At 38.2% G+C, this 20,106-nt stretch overlaps 1 long non-coding RNA gene across 6 annotated transcripts in view; it reads right to left on the bottom strand.

Moving 5' to 3' along the window:
* Positions 1 to 220: 220 nt before the first annotated feature.
* Positions 221 to 20,106, bottom strand: part of LOC116556993 — a 29,275-nt gene continuing 9,389 nt past the window's right edge. Inside the window, exons 2-7 of one of the 6 annotated variants that reach the window (XR_004271309.1) lie at positions 16,799 to 17,205; positions 16,100 to 16,298; positions 6,813 to 8,899; positions 6,175 to 6,282; positions 4,634 to 4,754; positions 221 to 2,932 (exon numbers count right to left, since the gene is read on the bottom strand). This is a non-coding gene — a long non-coding RNA (uncharacterized LOC116556993). Of the gene's footprint in view, positions 2,933 to 3,203; positions 4,755 to 6,174; positions 6,283 to 6,812; positions 8,900 to 16,099; positions 16,299 to 16,798; positions 17,254 to 20,106 lie in introns of those variants that run through there. The other 5 variants (XR_004271306.1, XR_004271310.1, XR_004271307.1 and 2 more) reach the window with 5 other exon arrangements.

Genomic DNA, 20,106 nt, shown 5'->3' on the forward strand with positions numbered 1-20,106 from the left:
CAAGAAAGAAAAAGGAAATGTCTTACCTTCCCTGCCTCTATAATTCAGATTACCTTACCCACCCACCTCCAACTATATTTCATGGTATGAGCAAATAATTGGTAAACATGGCTATGTACGAAAAATGAAAAGGAAGGGGAAAGAGCTAAAATTATACAGACATACTAAACATTTAAAATAATTTGCATCTAAATAATATAAAAAATTGTAACCTTGAGGTTGCATAGTTATTGAGTTTTTTTTACCTTTCCATGTTTTTTTAAAATCTACCCTAGTTACCATGATAAACTGGTAACTAAGGAGTTAATAATAAAGTGATGAAAAGGCTGTGGCATGGCTTTTTGCAGAGACTGCATTATTGCGCACCCATCTTTGACAAGGCAATTTCCCCACAATAACTGTAGTCTCACTGTATAATTATCTCAACCACTGATATTTCTCTAGAACTATAAGAAAGCCAAGAGCTAAGTAAACAGGCCTGCTGATTCACTGCAGATGGACCAGTCTATCTGTAAAAGCAAGTACACTAAAAGAACGCTCCGTGAATGTAAATGAGTAGGCTCTTGGTCCCTTCAGAGCAATCCTTTTCTTAATCCAAGCTTTGATTTGTTGTTGCTCCTTTGGTTTAAATCAGATAATGTGAGGATTGGAACTAAAGTAAAATAACAGAAATAGTACGTATTTTAGTATTATGTCATTTGTAGTATTGTTATTTTGTCAGAATTACAAAACTACCTTCATTTTAAGGCATGTATTCTACAGTTTACCCCTCATACAGGGCTTAAACTGTTAGTATAGACAGAGAAGAAAGACAAAGAGTTGCTGTGGTTTGAATGTAGTATGCCCCTGCCAAAACTCACGCTGAAATTTGATTACTAATGCAGCAGCATTGGGAGGTGGGGTCTTGTGGGAGGTGAGTCATAGGGGCAGATTTCTCATGAATAGATTAATGTTATCTCACAAGAATGAGTTTTCACTCCCACAGAACTAGACCAGTTACCACGAGAGCAGGTTGTTCCTCCTCGTGTTTGCTTTCTTTATACACCCACTCACCTGTCCATGCCTCTACCATGTCTTGACACAGCATGTGGCCCTCACCAGAAGCTGAGCAAATGCCAGTGCCATGATCTTGGACTTTCCAGTCACCAGAATCATGAACTTAAAAAAACAAAAACAAACTCTTTTCTTTATAAATTACCCAGCCTCTGGTATTCTGTTATAGCATCACGAAATGGACTAAAACAGGGGTAAAGGACATATAGGTAGATGATGCTTTATTCTCTTTGCCTGATGCAGAAATTTCCTAGATCCATATGGACACCAGCCATCATAAACCTACTAACTCAAAGTGGTAAATATTTTGAGCATCTACCTCAGCGTTATCCAGCATGTATTCCAAATACACATGCTCAGATCTTACTCCAGACTGACTCTAAATCCTTGAATGTGAAATCTGGAAGTCTACATTTTTCAAATACCTCCAGAAACACTTATGCACCAAAAGAAAAAAAAACAAAAGCCACTGATACAACAGATGCTGTGCAGCACATCATAGGATTATTTACTTGAAAGCATTAGGTAGAACAAGGACTGGTGATTTATAAGGGATTCTAATCCTGGAAAACTAAAAGAATGTCCCAACTGTTGAATTACCTCATGCATTGCTAATGGTATACACAACTTCCCAAGAAGGCTTTAAGGAGCTGGGATCAATAATCCATATTGATTTTACAAAAATATTAAGGGACAAAATATGCCTTGATTGTCATGGACATCATCGCAAAATGTATCGATGCGCTCTCTGCTCCATCTCACGGTACTGCCAACACCAAGTTCTGCTCTAGTTATATGGAACATAGATTTTATAGGCAACATCCATCTTGATAACATGTCTGCATTTGCTTGAACTGGATTTAAGAACCTTGCACCGCAACCATACCTAAGCAGTCACTATTGCAATGTATCACCTCCAGCAAACAATTAGGCATAAAAGTGTAAATGATTAAGAATGAACTAAAGAAAATGCTCAGAGAAGATGGATAAACAAGACTAGTTGAATTTGTTTCTTGGCTTGCCAATTCTCATCCAACCACTGTCATCAGTATTGTTAAAGGCACATTATGTGAATGTCAATTGACCATTTGTATTTCGACTTCCTCAAACTAGAACATCCTCTACTCCTTCTCATGGCTGGTACAACTATAATAAGGGCACCCTGCAACCCTGCAATCCACTCCTCTTCATATTACGTCTTCTTCACTCATGTAGTAGATTGTATTTTCCAAAGATAGACACGAAAATATTTTCCATCCCACCTGCTGTTCTGCAATGGAAACTTGCTACCTCCCCTAGCCCCCCATTTAAGGGTGGAGACTATTTTTCAATCCCTTCTTGAATTTAGGTACCCTGAGATGGATTACATGAGAAATGCCAGTGTACCACTGCCAGAATCATCCTTCACTATTTTGACAACTTTTGCTTTGTGACTTTTGGAAGCCAGACATCATGTAAAAAGTATGGCCACCCTGAGCAACCATTTTTTGAGAAATCCAAGCCACCTGGAGAGGCCCTAGAAGATGAGACCCCAAGAGAAAGGGGCCAATACTGCCAATACTGGATGTGCCAGTGTGGTAGACATCTTAGAGGTGGATCCTCCCCATCCACCACCCTACCTGATGCTGTGATTGGAGTTCACCACCCAGCCACACCCTGTCCACATTCCTGACTTACAAAATCAAAGAGCAAAATAAAAAAGTTGCTTTAAGGCACTAAATTTGGGGGTGGCTTATTATATAAGAATAGATAACTGAAATAAATAAAACATGGAGTAGTCCTTTATTTATACCTTATGTATTTGTTTACTTACTTGTCTGTCTGAATGAAGCTTCATCGTGCCATCCTTTTTCTGTCTTCTCCACTGTGTATGCAGTTCCTGGAATAAAGTAAGTGCTCAATAAGTATCTGTTACATTATTATTGAATGCATTTTTTTCCACTGGAGAGTCTGCAGGCAGCCAATAATGTACCCTGGTTGATACTGATATACTGTAATACTGTACATTATGCCAGTTATTCTTTTATTGTTATTGGAGGCATTTGTCTTTGTGAGGAAATACATGTCACGAAAAGTCCAGAAAACACAGGGACAAATGCCACATCATCACACTGATTAATCCATTTATGCCAGACGTTGCAAATTTTTTGTGTGGAAAATCAGACCTTGGAGATGACCTTGAGCACTAGGATATAAATAATTCCCACAAACTTAGCATTCCAATAGTGGAACACTAGGCAAATGCATTAACTACAATTTTCAAAAGCAGACCAAGAGACACATTTCATCTGAGGCCATCAACATTTCATTTTTAGTATAACTCCTGAGCTTTCACAAGGGTCACAAAGTAAAAACACCAGTATTTGCTCCCTGATCAGAACAATCGCTGATACAGGGCCATACAAAGGGTATGAACTTAAAGTATCACTTGGAGAGGGAGCATGGCTTTCAAGGATAAGAAAGGATAAGCTATATCAGAAATACCAGTAAGAGCTTGGGTTCACAGTTTACACATTTTCAGTGTCCTCAAAGTTATTCACTGATGAAGGATTTGATTATCCCAGCATAGTATTGAATATAATTTTCTTCATTGAAAGATTGATATCAAAGTCTATTCATCTCCTCCTTAATGCACAATAAAACCTTGAGAATTCCAGTAGTTTTATATCTGCCAGCACATTAAGTGATTATAAACTTGCAATTGGAGCCCTTCCTAGAAAGCATATTTATACACCAAATATGTTTTTGAAAACAATTTTTCTGCTTCTGTAAGTAATATAATAGTAATAGACATATAGTTTCTCCAATTATTTCGTTTGTCTACAAAATAACTTAGAACATTAAGCAGCAAGTGTAACCTCACTTTGCCAAGGAAGCAAAGTCTGTTTCCTCCAGAATGTCAGAAGTTCATTTTCCCTAGCTCAGGGTAGCAAGCAATTACAAATCTATGCTGTTCCATGCTCTGCACAGATGTCATTGGTAGATGAATGCATATGTCTTATATAGAGCCATTAGCCCTAAAAAAGAAGATTGATAACAGCAATGAGAATGTTAGCAAGCCTTTGTTGGCCCTTCCCTGTTTTATATGAGATTTTCTTCATGCTTTTCCCTTTTCTTACAGAGCGTTGTAAATGCATTTGGCATTTGATTTTTGACAAGGATTTTTCAGATTTTCTTTATAGAGATGCCATTCACCTATTCTCATAAGTCTCTGTGAAACTGACATTCTAATTTAAGATTTTGTCTCAAAAGTTGTACAGGGTGACCACAAATAGAAATTTACATTAACATGGTAACATCTTCTGCCTCAATATTTTATCTGTAGTCATCCATTTATTTACCTCAATGTCTCAGTTTTAAAGTACACCATCCTTCATGCAGGGTACAAACCATTATACATGTTAAATGAGTCCAATTGCACCCTCTGCCAACATCAGCATGAAACCCATCCTCTTACTATACCCGTCATCACTAGTACCCACAACCTAAACAATCATTCTTGGTTCCCAGCTGGGGCTTGCAAAGAGAGATTCTTACGATGGGCATTTGTATAAAATGAAACTATTAAGGAGTAAAATACCTGAGATGCTTGTAATTGCAGAAAGATGGCTGGGTTGTCAGCAAGAGAGTCTGACACTCATGTTGACCAGAGTTTTAAAAAGTACAGTCATGCACCATGTAACGCTTCCATCATTGGTGGACTGCATATAAAGCGGTGGTCCCAGAAGATTATATTGGAGCATACATAGAAACCTGATACACAGTAGTTGACATTGGCATTTCAGGTCAAGTAGGGGAAATGATTGATATTCAGTAATGGCGCTAGGATATTTGGTTTTTCACATGAAAAATATATGTATATCATTTAGGTGAGTAAGTACACTTGTGAGGCTCACACAATGATGAAATTGCCTAACACATTTCTCAGAATATATCCCTGTCATTAAGCAACACGTTAAGTGTGCTATTTTTTCCCCCTTAAAGTAATATCATGACATGATGGTTACTGAATTAGTCTGCTTTGGCTATATAACAAAATGCCATGGATTGGATGAGTTAAACAAAAGGAATTTATTTCTCATAAGTCTGGAGATGAGAAAGTCCAAGATCAATGTACTGGCTGATTCAGTGCCCAGTAAAGGCTCTCTTACTGGCCTGTGGACAGCCATTTTCTCATTGTGTCCTCACATGGCAGAGACAGAGAGAAAACAAACTCTCTGGTGTCTCTTCACAGGAACATGATCCCATCATGAGGGCCCAACCACAAGACCTCATCTAAATCTAGTTACCTCCCACAGGCCCCATCTCTAAATGCCATCACATTGGGAGTTAGGATGTCAGCATATGAATGGAGAGTAAGGGGAGACAATAACTTGGTCCATGGCAGTAATTAAGACCATGATGAAAATTCAGGAACAAAGCAAGGCTAAGAGACCATTAGAGGAACTAGTCAATAGTGGTCCCATATTTTGTCATAGCTCCTGTGCCCAACTATGTAAGATCTGTCTACAGACTTATTCTCCTTGGAAGCAAAATGTAACATCTACGTTTCTATAAAATAGGAGACAAGTTTTCAGCTTGTATCTGGACATTTACAAAGTTCTACCAAAATAAGCAAAGTTTAAATTCCACATTACCCTGCCACCAAGGGCCCAAATAAGGGAAGCAGACAACGAGGTAAACAGCGTGCTCTGAGTAAAGACACAGAAAGCTACAAAGCTGTAGGAGAGAAAAAAAAAAGCCACTTTCAGGGCAACGTAACCAACAGCAGAGATTTTACAGAAGCCCTTACAGAGAAGCAGAGACTCTTGACTTCAGAACACAGCTGCATCTTAAACACAGAAGAGAAAAGCACTGATACATGGTGGGAGACCAGAATATGCCACCCAAAATATGAAGGGTTGTTAAGCTGAAGGCAGTTAAGAATAAGCAGATGCAAAACAGCTCTCTGCCCTCCCTCTGTTTGCCTAAAAGCAGGAAGTAGATTTACAAGGATAAAAGGTATCCTGACCCCCTTCTCTACCAGGGAGAGAAAAGTTAACTGCTGAAGACAGCTTTGGACACATGTCAGCCTGGAGACAGGATCAGAGGAATCTACATTAACAAGCTTTACTAACTCACCTTTATTTGCCTTCCCACCATTTGCTGCCGCTGAAAATTCAAAGTCTTCTCTTTTGTCTTGTCATTTCTCTAAAATTTCACTGTTCTTTGTTGCAGATGCTATATAATCTGGAATTTAAAGCCACTGCTTTAAGACTATTCATCTCCTGGGTGTTTCCCATGTATTTACAAAATATACATGCTAATAAATTTATTTTTCTCTCATTAATCTGTCTATTGGCACAGGGGTCCGTTTCAACAAAAAACTTACAAGAGTTGAAGAAAATATTATTTTTTTCCTAGAACCTCATAGTAGGATCCCTAGAACCTAAAAATTTAAGAAAACCAGACTAATTTAGAACAGGAATTATTCACTTAACTATGCCTGATTACATAGGTTTACCAACTTCTACTCATGAGGCATTGGAAATTAATATCACACTTCCAATTTTTATCAGCATTTGTGTAGTATAATAACATATCATTCTATAAAATGGCTTAATTTATATTATCATTCTATAAAATGGCTTAATTTTATAAAAATTGTTAATCCTTTTTATAATTTTCATAAAGTCATGAAGTTTTAAAACCCTCTAGATATTAAATGCCCAAGCTGAGAAGGTTAGGTAAATGATATGTTTTAGAATTGCTGTACTCACAAGGATTATTTGTATCTCCCAAGAACTTGCTACCTCTCATTTGCAATGCTGAAATTAGTTTACGAGTCATTGGTGTTAGCTTAGTTCACACAAATCTATAAAAGAAAAAAGATCATAGATTGCAAATTATTGTCCACTCCCCGTCAATGTACAAGTCCAATTGAAACGCTATCTACCCATCAGACTCAAAAAGAGACAGATGCCACCTAGTGTCTGATAGCTTCACGTGCATCCCAATTCTACTCCTCTGCGTCTTGTTCCATTTAGGTATTATCCAGATATAGCCAGTCAAAAGTTACTGTGATATGTTACATGCAAAGAACACTCAACACATTCTGGTGATAGTTTTTCCATTAACTAGATGTATCGTGTTTGGCAAGACCCCCATGTGTCTTGAATTAGTTGCTCCATGACCTCTTATAAGTAATAGACTCTGATTTCAGTTCTGACTAATGCAAAGCCACCTGTGGAAATCTAACCTTTTTACATTGAAATCTTGATATAGAGCAGAACCAAATTCCAGAAAAGCAAACCTTTTCCAGGGCTAAGTGGTGATGTACACTGACTTCACTCTGTAAAGGAGAATGTTTCCATATAAATGAAATACAAACATGAAACTGAGACACAAGTACACATTAGAGCATGCCAAGCAATGATTTATCATCAGGTATAGCAAGGAAAAAATGAAATAAAGTCAAGGTGACCATAACTCTTTGATTTCAAAAGACCTCTAACAATTTACTACACAAAGTGTAATAGCTGCTCAGACTTTGTCTTATAGTTTAAAATAATTAAGAAAAATGTTCTCCAGTTTTATGTATTAACAGGTTCTGTAAAATTTCTTTTCAACTAGACCATATAACAATTAAAATCTTTCCCAAAAGAAAAATAAATGGAAAATATAGCAAAATACGGCAACTGCTAAATCTTCTTTCTTACCCCTTTAATTCTTTGTATTATGTTTTATTCTCAAATGAGTTTAGTAAATTAGAAGGTATCAGGCCTGTGTCCAATGGCTAACAAGGGCAGATGACAGTGTCAGACACGGGAAATCTGTGTTCTAAGAGACCTGCAAATTGATCTGGCCTGCGTGGTGAAGCTATTTCCAAGCTGCTACTTAGTCTATGAGATTCAGGTGAACAGTATATGGGACTCTGACCTTGAGAAGTATGAACACTGATTCATTTCATGTGTACTAACTCTATAAAATGTAACAAATCTTTTGCACTAACAATGTGGAAAGTCTGTCCACAAACCCATAGAGGACATTCGGTGTTTTGTACATCTTTTCTCCCTTACAGTGCTTTTCACCCTGGAAGTCATTCCTACTAACTTGAAACAACTCAAGACAAGTCCTTCAGCCTGACCACAAGCTAAGCTTATCTTGATGTGTAGGTTGAGCTCCGCTGCCTGCCAGTTTCATCCCACATGTGAATTAAGAAAAGCTGATTATGTTTTTTTCCATCCTTATCTGTCTAATGTGGAGGGCAATCTCTTCAGACAACAAAAGCAGATTCTGTCATCTCTGAAGGCTTAAGAACTGCTAAGCAGTTACCTCTCCCTGCCTCCTGGCTCTGAATTTTCCTGGTGTCAGTCATCAGCTCTTCTCCAAGAGCATGCCTCAGATCCAGCTCTTCCATGTCATTCCATCCTAATCCCATCTAGGATCAATTATGTCTCTAAAAATGAGAGATGTCTTCATCTCTTTGAAATGATTTAGACACCAAATGGACTTGATGGCAGATGGGCCAATGTTCCTGATAGGGCCCCCTCCTTCTTCAATTTTCTGTAACTCTCCCTAAAGGCCAGTATCCGTGAACTCCAACAGACTTGAGTTCTTCGTTGAGTGCCAACTCTACTGTACTCTACACAATAAATCTCTGTTTTCCTAAAAGCCAATTATTAGATCACTCCCCAGTAATCTAAAACTGAGTAATCTTTCGTTTTTTTCTTTAAGTTAAATAGCCCAAGTATTTTACATTCATTTTTCCCCTGCCTGTTCTGTTTTTCTCCAGTTCCCTTTAGATCTTCTTTTATCTTGTCAATGTACAGAGCACATTCTGCAAACAGGTACACTGGGGCAGAACCTGAAAATGAGATTAATTTGTCACTTCCAAATATTCTGTTTCTGCATAGCAACAGCATACTTGCTTCATGAGCCACAGCAGAAATTTGCCAACACCTGGTAAGTTTTTTATTTCTTTCATGTAGTGCTTAGTCACTGCCCTTTCTTTGTATTTGGGCTTCTGGTCCCACTACACATGGGAAATGTCACTCTCATTTTCCTGGCTTCCTTGACAATATATACAGGGAGGAGGTGGCCACTTACCTGACCTGGGATATTATAAAGGACACAGGATAGCATCGGTAACGCTTTCAGATGTTCTCATTTATGATTGCATGACTTGAATAATCTATAAGGTGATTTTTTGGAAAGACATAGGGGGTGATATTGTAATTCCTACATGTAGAGCACTTTGAAGGGTTTTCGAATATGAAACTCATTTTGTTCTGATAGCCTTACTTTGATGTAGGCTGTGCAAGGTAACATATTATTGTCCACTTTTTACAAATGTAAAAACTGAGGCATAGAGCAATTGATGACTTGCCTGTTGTCACACTACTATTAGAAATGCCAATCACAATAAAAATCCAGGCTTTCTGATTGTCTATCCAGGAGTCACCTTTCTACACCAGGGTTTTCATGGTTCAGCAGGAGCTGTAAGGGCTTCTGAGAACCACTCAGGGACCTGTCACAAAGAAGGAGGCCACATGGCCAGGTCTTTATGACCCAGCCCCCTGCTTCAATCGGGGCAGGTTAACATGTATCTGTTTTATCAATTAGGCTTCTGTTTATCTTTATAAGATTTCTGCTTAAAAACATATGCATTGTTTACTCAGCACGATACAAAAAACATCAAGGGAGTAGAAGCCATGAAGCGTGGGTGGGTCCAAAGAAGAATAAACGAGCTCAGAGAGGAGTGAAGTGAGGATCACCAAATATACAGTCAGCTCCAGGTGGCATCTCTGTCTAATAGCAGACCTGCGCAGAGGTAGATGGTCACTCCTCAGAGAATAGTAAAAGGGCAGCAGACATCGTTTTTATTCTTAATAAATATGAAATCTGTAGAGAAAATGGGGCAGCTATACAGAACAATGCACACACATACAACTCAATTACCTCAACACATACGTAACAATAATGATACAGCAACCCCAGCGTTGGCTGCCACAGCCAATGCAAAGCCTCATGCACCTTGCTCACTCTGCCCTTGTTCTCCTTTGCTGATCCCTTATTCATGTCCAAGGCCCAAACTTCCCATAAATCCTAATGTTTTCTTAAAAAAAAAAAAAAAAAGGAAGAAAATACCCTGAAAAACAAAGCCTCAGAGAAGTAAGTGCATGATACCTCTCCTAAGGGATGTAGCATTTAAAAAGAAGACTCTACCAAGGGAAAGGCTAAAGGTGAAGGGAAAATATGAATTGTTAATGGTCCAAGTCAAACTTTGGTAAAGGAGGTAATTTGCTGATTCATTTATTTTTATTTTTTTAGAGACAGAGTCTTGTTCTGTTGCCCAGACTGGAGTGCAATGACACCATCATAGCTCACTACAGACTCAAACTCCTGGCCTCAGGTGATCCAAGGAGGTAATTTAGAATAGGAGCTCTCCCTGGAATGATTCGTGTCTTTCCACACAGACACGCACACACATCCCTTGGCAAACAACCACCTCATCTGGGAGCCCAGGCAAAGCTACGGTGAAGCAAATGGAGCATAAGCCTCAGAGCCACTTAACTTCCCAGACCTCCAGCCACAGCCTGGGAGAGGCGCTGTAATGCATTTTTGCAAAACTGGCAACAGTAAGGTTTTTGTTTTTTTTGTTTTCTTAGCTGTAATTGTTTAAGCTGCTGATCTTCCCATTCTGATGTCTCGATCATACTTCTGTCATGTCAGGCGGCATCGGAGTAGCTACAGGCATTATTGGAATCGTGCTAAGAAGTTAAGTTAGGGCACATTTAATTTGGTTCAGAGGATATATTTATGTGGCTTACAGCTGTTTCTTTATATAATTAAATTATGCCTCACTGTCTGTTCCATCGTGGGAATGACTTCGGAAATGCTTGTATTACCAACTAAGCCATACGATGAGGGATCGGTACAGACGGCATATTGCAATTCACTTGTCTCATACAGCACCCAGCTCTAGAAGTATATGGGCAATAGAGAAGAAACATTTTTTTTAGTTTTATAGAACCAAAAGCTAGACTTTGGAGAATTTTTCAAACCACCAGATGGGTAAAAGTCTAAGTAGAGGATTCATTTATCATTCTTACCAAAACAGAAGTTCTCACTTATTGGGGAAGAATCACTAATGCAGTGTATATAGTTACAGATAAACTATGTTTTTCTCTGGAAATTATGTGAAATTGAATGTTTCAAAACTCCTGTGTTTATTATTTTATTTTTGAGGCAGGGCCTCGCTCTGTCCCCTAGGCTGGAGTATAGTGTGGCAATCATAGTTCACTGCAACCTCCAACTGCTGGCCCCAAGCGACCCTTCCTGCTTGGCCTCCCAAAGTGCTAAGATTATAGGCACGATCCACTGCACCCAGCCCTAGGGTCCTGTGTTTACAGGGCAACAGTGCTACACAGTCGTACATCTGCGTGTGGTCAAGCTTAGGCATCCCAACTATTGAAAATAACAAATTTCAGTCAACCATGTTAGATGAAACACTGAATTATCTTCATAGTCTTTCCATAGAAAATGCTATTACAAAATCATTTCACATAAAAAATCAATAAAAATCTAATCAGCCAAAAATATAAAGAGAAGAGTATCCTAAAGATGTGTCAGGCAGTTATAATTTAAAATATTATGATATTTTCCAGATATACTTGTACTATTTGTCAATTTTATAAAATTTATATTTTGTTTAATTTCTCTTCTCATTCCAAATAAATACCATCTTTGGTCCATCTTATATATTTTTAATCTCCTATTGTTTTCCTTTATAAGGATTCCAAAACTGAACAAACTTCTGGCCTACAAATCTTGGATTTTCCTTTGCTGAGAGTGACATTTGAGGTGAATTATACTTGGAAGATTTTTGTCCTCACAACTACTCAATGGAAACTTCTTAAATTCAGCAAAGATCAAATGTGATTATTTCCTTTCCTGTCCAAATGTTCTATCTGCTTGTGAATTCTCCTTCAACACATCACTTAAAGCAAAACTGAAAGATTCTTCATAATATTTAGTACCATCTTCATCTTCTAGAAAAAGATGAATCATGGTTATAATTTTTATTTTTACCACTGCCCTTTGTTCAGTCCCACAAATGATTTAAAAAGTATAATCATTCTTGCAAAGAAAAAAAGTCAGAATCATTGCCAAATGAAAATGATTCATTCTTTACCAAAAAAGAAAAAACAATGCATTAACAATAAAAGCTTTGCAAGCATAAAAGTTATGAATCCATTTCTCAAAAATCTATTTCACAAGACTATTCATGCCTTTCATTTAAGGAAGCAGTACTCATATATTTTAAGTTTGCACATGCATATAATTTACTAAATTTAAATCAAATATAATATAATGTATCTACAACACAGTGGCTAAGTATGAAAGTCAGTATTTTAATATAATTGCCCATTTATATTAAAAGCCTCTTATAAAAATCTATTCCCCTCCTGAAATATCTCTTTTTTCCCAATGAGAATAATAGTCATAATTACAGAGTAGTAACACATGACAGATAATGTTCCAATTTTAGAAAATTAGCTCTTTCTTAGCCTTGCAATGAAACCCCTTTTATCTGACTTTGGTATCGGTGGCATATGGAATAAGGGTATTATTTGGCTTTTCAGGGTAAAGAGACACTTAGTAAAGAACTTGCTAAGACAAAATTCTTATATGAACTAACACCAACAACACTCAAAAAAAACCAAGATAACCGAAAAGAATGGTTTTGTTCAACCTGAAACAGTTGTATAAATTACATTTAAAGATGTTTTTTAAGTTAAAATCCAGTTTAATATTCTCAGCACATTGATTTTTTTCTTCTGGTAAATCTGAATGTTCAGGGAGCCATATCCAAATGATTATTGACATTGTGGAAGTCTAGTATTATATTCACTCTGCTCAATTTATGCTTCAAAATTTAGTCTTCAACTCCCCAAGCCAGAATATCTAGAATATTCAAATAGTCAGTAATAATAACATAATGAAGAGTACTGGTCAATGTGTCTATGTCCAAGCCTACCTCTGCCCAACCACAATGTGCTTGTCTGTAAAGCAGGAAGTAGGAGGATGGGTTAAACAAGGTTTTTGTTGTTACTGTTGTTTTTGGAAGACACTTTTTAGATAACTCTCTAACCATGGATAAGGCCATATGCACTTTAAGTCTCACCATAACCCCAAAAGGCGATTATTGTTTTCTACATTTTACAAATGAGGTGAGACTCAGAGAATGGGAGGAAAATAGGTAAAAGTTCCCACTTATTACAACTGCTAGAGATTTTGCGGGTTATTGCACTTACTATTTAAAAATAACTCTGCGAGGCCTTCATTCTTTGGTATAGGAAAGTTGGTTTCAGAAAGTCTAAGTTGCATTGCTAAGAAGTGGCAAATATGTCTGAATCAAGGATACCTTGACTACAAGCCTTGTGTTTCTTCTACTTCATAACCAATTCTTGAATCAGTTTTTCTCTTAGCTCTCTTCCAGTCAGATAAATGGACCAATGAAAGTGAGGGAATTGCCTAGCCTTCAAAGATATTTCAGTGTTCCCCCAAGAAGAGCTCCAACTCCACTTGTGAGGAGATGTCACCCTGAGCATTTCCATCAACCCAAAGGCATGTTGGAAGAAAGAAAATTACTAACAGGCTTCAAGCTCTGTTGGCCCAGAGAAATTGTAGGTATAATTTTGGAACAAGAACTGTAGCATGAAGTCTGTTCATAAGAATCACTCATCTTTAAAAATATCACCACTATAAATCTGAAAAAAACACTTTGAAACATAAAAGCCTGGATAAAATGAAGGTGAATACACCTTCAAAATTAACATCAAAATGCTTAGCACTTTCACTGAATGAACACTGATTGAGCCATACTAGAAATTATATTTTTTCTTGTTTTGTTTCATTTTGAGACAGGTTCCGTTGCCTAGGTTGGAGTGTAGTGGTGCAATCTCGGCTCACTGCAACCCAGCTCAAGCAAACCTCCCGCCTCAGCCTCCTAAGTAGCTAGAAGCACAGGCTTGTGCCACTATGCCCGGCTAATTGTTTTGTATTGTTATGTAGAGACGTGGTTTTGCCATGATGTTGCACCAGCTGAGCTCGAGCAATCTTCCAGCCTCAGCCTTCAAAATGCTGGGATTACAGGTGTGAGCCACTGCGCCTGGCCAAATACATTTCTAAATCAATAAAATATTCTAACAACCTTTCCAGGTAATAGTCTTGATTTAAAAACTGAGATATACTTCTTTCCAAAGTCAAGAAGATTCAGTGGCAGCCCCAGAGACCAGATGAGGACCAGATATCTGCCTAGCCCACAGTGTAGACCAGATACCTGAGCAACCCACAGAAAGAACTGAGGCCTAGTACACAGCTGATTGTCTGTGAAGAAGAACAAGATTAAATCCCACTCTCAACAGTTTGCTAACATATGACAACTGAGTGTTTGAAAATTAGTCAAAAGGGCCACTAAAAAGGAACTCACAGGTATCTTTTTGGTCCTAAGAATAGCAATAAAGGCTAAGCAAAAAAGAATATTTGAGATATAAGCAATTTAGGGAGAAATTTGTTGCACCAGCCCTAATACAAGTGCACAAACAAAAAACTTGAATATTTTATTTATAATCAAAACACAGGGATTTATCAAAACCAGTCACTTTTTTGGATATTGAGATTCATTTGAATAATTTAACGTCCCCTCTTCTTCGAGAGCAGAGAGCAATTGCTGTTTCACTATAGCATTAAATGTAATGTAATAAGGATTTAATTATGAGGCAAATATCATTTCTCTCAGATGAATCTGCAATAGGGGAATACACATAAAATTCTGTCACATATCACTATCTCACGGACTGTGGGCATATTTCTGAAATACTAATTTGTCCTTAACCACATGAATGAATCAGCATATTGAGAGCCCTGTCCTAAGATGGAAAAATAAAATTCTACATATATTTTCCCTGTTTGATTATAATATCTTACCAGCAGCACCTGCCACAGCATCTGTTCTCTGACAATAATTTTTAAAAAATACCCAGGTTTGTTCTTTGTATTTTTCCTGTTAGTTTCAGCTGCTCCTTGAGCATAAAGCCTGAGATAAATCAGTTTAAAAGATAAGCTTGAGATTCTAAAAAGAAAAAAAGGAACCAATGAGATTGTGAAGAAAAGAGATACGAAGGACAAAGCACACAATCAAAAGCTGAATCCAAGAGAAAACGAGGGTCTGGGGAGCCTTTCATCTCTAGATAACCAATTCAGGTCTGTTGCTGACATGTCCCCATTATGTTGTTGCTGGAAATTGCTACCATCTGACAAACACCTAGTGGATGCTAATATTCTGTTTCCTAATGTACTTTTGGGCAAATCTGAACCAATCTTTCCTCCTTACCTTCACCACACATTGATCTTTTCCCAAATCCCCTTAACAGATCTGGTGTCTGGATTCAAGGGAAAACTGCTGCAGATATAATGCATAACCATCCTCATCATATAGGAAAAGAATTCTTCCCCCCAGAGAGCTGTTATATTCTATTATAACCACCTTCCTCCCTTAAGAATTGCATTGGAAATGTCTGTCTCTTTGACAAAGGCATGCCATGCGGATTACCTTTTACTGTTCTTCTGACTCAAATTAATTTCTGTTCCTAAAATGGGGTGCATTTTATATGCTCCTTCATGCTGATGTGGAAAAGAATACCACATCACAGAATCTAAAGAAAGACTTAAGGTGCTAAAATCTGCCAGTCTATTCCTTTACCTCAAAAAAATTATAAGAATTTTCCTTAGAGATAGCCACAATCTCTGATCCTGTTAGACAAATAAATTGTGGCACCCAAGGAAAGTAAAGAAGAGGATTTTATGATAATCGGGGGAAGGGAAATGTGGTAATATTTAAGCAGAGTGTTTCCATTGGCGTTAGCACACCTCTGTTTGAAAGACTATTCTGAATGAGTCATAATATTTCTCCAATAAAAGTTCAGGTCTAGCAGTTCTCTAATATGTTATATTACATGAGTATCTGTCTACTATAGAGACTGACTTCTTCAATGCTCACCAGTAGACATGGAACGCCACTAGATAACTGAAATCGGTGAAATACTCCGGAACCCATAGCAGCCCCAAGGGTTCAGAGCTCTGAGGATCCCGGTACCAAACTTCCCTGGACCCCAAGCACTTTACTACACAGCATGTCATTGATGCTTGAATGGCTCTTCAGCTCTGCCAGGTTCACTCAGGAGATGAGTTTATGCTTCCTATAAATCCAAGAACACAGATTCAATTTTGTCCTTAGCCAACTGATTTTGCCCTGTTGCAAGACTGAAAACTGACCCTTAACCCACAGCCTGCATGCAGTTATCCAGTCCAGGTCCAAGTGTGGATGGACATCAAGCCCAACTCATCACTCTGTGAGGAAGCCAATGAAGACCCTAAGGTGTGTGAATTTGCATATTGCTTATAAGAATAAGGACTCTGTATTTTTCTTCTACCTTCAATGAACAAAGGCCTTATTCAGGACATGGAAACAAAAAGTAATGTCATCCAACAGGGTTAACAAATGTTAGGTATTATGTGTGTATTGGGAATAGCATGTCACAAAAATTTCCCCCAGCCTTGCCATACTGTGGGTTCCAGACAGTGCTCTGGAGCGACAACGATGAGTTGTCATTGCAATACCCAGGAAAGCCACCTGATGTACTTCCCACCCCCAAGTGGCAGAACCAGTCAAGAGTGGCAAGCTCTCTAGGAAACTTACTGTGCCAGCGACAGAACTGCCCATCTGTCTCTTCTACTCTGGGAGGTCTTCTCATTCCCATGTTTCTCACAGTCCAAGAACACTGATATTGATCCCTAAAAATAGTAAAGGCAAGAACCTTCTGATTTTCCTGCTTTGTCTCTTGATAATTCACAGTGTTATCTGTTTCATCATGAGTCCCATGAATGAACATTCCCAAATCTCCTCCATGACTTCCCAATACTCCCTCCTGTACCCCTGCCCTACTTGCCTTATATTGTTGAATACCCAAAGAGTTTAACTGTGTCACTATAACAAAAGAAAACAAAGTTATTACCTTGCATATTGGTTTCTTGATTTGAAGTACTAATTATTCCATTTTACTTTAAGATGTGATACCAGTCCATTTTCAGGCTGCTGATAAAGACCTAAGATTGGGAAGAAAAAGGGGTTTAATTGGACTTGCAGTTCCACATGGCTGGGGAGACCTCAGAATCATAGCAGGAAGTAAAAGGCACTTCTTACATGGCAGTGGCAAGAGAAAATGAGGAAGAAGCAAAAGCAGAAATCCCTGATAAACCCATCATATCTCATGAGACTTATTCACTGTCACAAGAATAGCACTGGTAAGAGCAGCCCCCATAATTTAATTACCTCCCCCTGGTTCTCTCCTACAACACGTGGGAATTCTGGGAGATACAAGTTGAGTTTTGGGTGGAGACGAAGCCAATCCATATCAGACGATAATGTCAGCTCCGTTATAAACCAAAAAAGATATTATTTCAGATTCTAAACTTCGTAAATAAAGGTTAACAAATAATATGATACAGCCCATCATAATGAAGGGTAGAGCCTTAATACTTTTCAGTGACTGGCAACTATTACCGTGGTGAGCCTTGCATGTTTGATTTATGAAAATGTGTGATGCCTTACCAGAGGAGAATTGTATTTGTTGTCTACTATGAAAACTAATCTTACCAACCAACACAAGATGCAATTTCAGAGAATTCTTTTCTTGCTCTAGTATTGTTGGTTTCTCTTCTCCCATTATCTTTTACATCTTCATTCTTTTTAGCCCAATCATTGACGTAACAGTGAATCTCTTAATTTGAAAGTTGCTCTGTTTGTTTGAAGTGGGGGTAGAATGATTTATCACAAAACTGCCAGAAACTGGCTTTTAACATATTTCCTTATTGTCCCATTGCACTTGATACATTTCCAGCCCCAGAAATTCCTCTGTCAGATTAAGTGACACTTTGTGACTGGATGAGACTTTGTCCCCACGCTTACCCGGTGCTAATCTACTGCCAGAATTGTAAGCAACTGCTTTCATAACTGACGCCAACACAGAGTCTAACAGGAAATGCCTGAGAATGCTTAGTCTGTCAGGCAGCAGTAGCTAAGGCTCCTTAGGGAGGCTCTGGTTCCAGGCTTGCCATAGCAACCTCTAGAGATACATATCTAGTATGTTAGTGACATGCTGACATCACAGTTTGCTCCTTGAAAGAGGGGCAAGCAGAGGCACGACTCCCTTATTATCATCGTGATAAAAATGCTGCTGTTAAAATCATGCTGTGTCTGGAGGAGGGGGCAGAGAGGTGCTTTTACAGTTTAAATCGCTGCCCCAGATAAGAGCATGGAATATGTTACGTTTTGCATGCTATGTTTTAGAAGAAAAGTGGTTTGCTATAGCAGATAAAAGTCTGTTAGCATTCAACAACAAAAAATATCTAATTTATTGTTCTTCCAATCGATACTTTAACAATGAACTACAGAATAAATCCTGTTTATTTGTAAGTATACCACCAAGTTTAGGTCGTTTTCATCTTAGTTATTTCTTTTATTACGCATTGAAAAAACAACAATTAATTCAGTGGGAAACTGCAATGGTGGAGCTAAAGCTTGGGACAGGCAGTCAGGTTCTTTCAAAACTACTGGATTTCACTTCAGTAGTCCCAAAGACAGAATGGGCACACAGGGGATGAGGCATGGTGAGAATTAGCGATGATCTTTTGGAGGCAGCCAGTCTGCGCTACTGCTTGAGCTGGAAGGAGGGATGTGGGTGGAAGCAAGCATGTCAGAGAAACAGCAGAGTTCCATGGAAGAATGGGACTGTCAACATCAGGGGCTGGGATGAAGATTATCCTGTTAAATTCCGAATTTTCCCTGGGTGAGAGGTCTAGTTCTGAAAGAAGAAAGGAGAAACTGCACATCTGAGCTGATAAAGTCCCTGTGAAGGTTGGGTTGTTGTCTTCAGCCTATCAAAATCTGGACCAGATTTCTTTCTTTTTTATCATAATGAGACAGAAATTGCAAGAGAATAGGGGATACAGACTGGCTCAAAATATTTCCTTCTCATTTTATTTCCTCTTAAATGCAATAACAACTCACATCTAGATATTACCTTCTCTTAACCCCACTTCTCTACCATCTACCACCCTATTTCTTTGCTCTCCTATCTTTTCCTAATGTCTTCAACTTTTCTTCCCCCATTCTCTATTAAATCCAGTCCAAAAAGGATTTTGACCACCTCATTCAAACACATCTGCTGTTATGAAGTCACCAATGATCTCTACCAGTCCATATTCATGCCGCATCTCACTTAACCTATCACTAGTATATGATGGCACTGATTCACCACCATCTTTGCATTGACTTCACCTGTCTTAAGGATACCAAAATCTCCAAGTTTTCCTCCTTTGTCACTGAATCATTCCTTTTTCCATTTTTTATATTTTCCATCTTTATTATTTTTTCTCCTCTTTACCCCCACCTTCCCCAGTTGTTAAGATGTCCCAGGGCACTGACTCTCTTGACTGTAATTATCCTACCTAGTCTCTTAGTTTTAAACACAGTATGTATGCTAGCAACAACCAGATTTAACAGTCCAAACCTTCTCTCTAAACTCCAGATAAAACAGCTTGTTTGACATCACCACTTGGCTGCCTAATAGAAATCTCAAATTCAGCATGTCAAAAACTCAATCCTTTATTTCTGGCAGTGAGGATGGAGGACAAAGAAGCTGGCTGAGCCTTGCAACTCAGAGCATCTGGGCTGGGAAATGCAGCAGGACATGGAATTGGTAGAAAGTAATTAAAGAACTATGAGAACTCCATTTCAGACCTGGTAGGTATTAATAGTAAAAGTTGTCATTAGGTTTTATTTTTGGTATTTATAATAGGGTCAAATACAAAAGAAGAGACAACACCAAAATAAGTAGATCCACAGGGTGTAAATTTTTCCAATGGTCTCAACTTCCTCAGTAATTACATGATAGTTTCCAACAGTAACTGCATCTATAGCCATGCATAGTTCCCCATTTGAGTGAA

This window comes from Sapajus apella, unplaced genomic scaffold (assembly GCF_009761245.1).
Source record: "Sapajus apella isolate SASKATOON/1434 unplaced genomic scaffold, GSC_monkey_1.0 scaffold18, whole genome shotgun sequence".
NCBI classification, from domain to species: domain Eukaryota; kingdom Metazoa; phylum Chordata; class Mammalia; order Primates; family Cebidae; genus Sapajus; species Sapajus apella.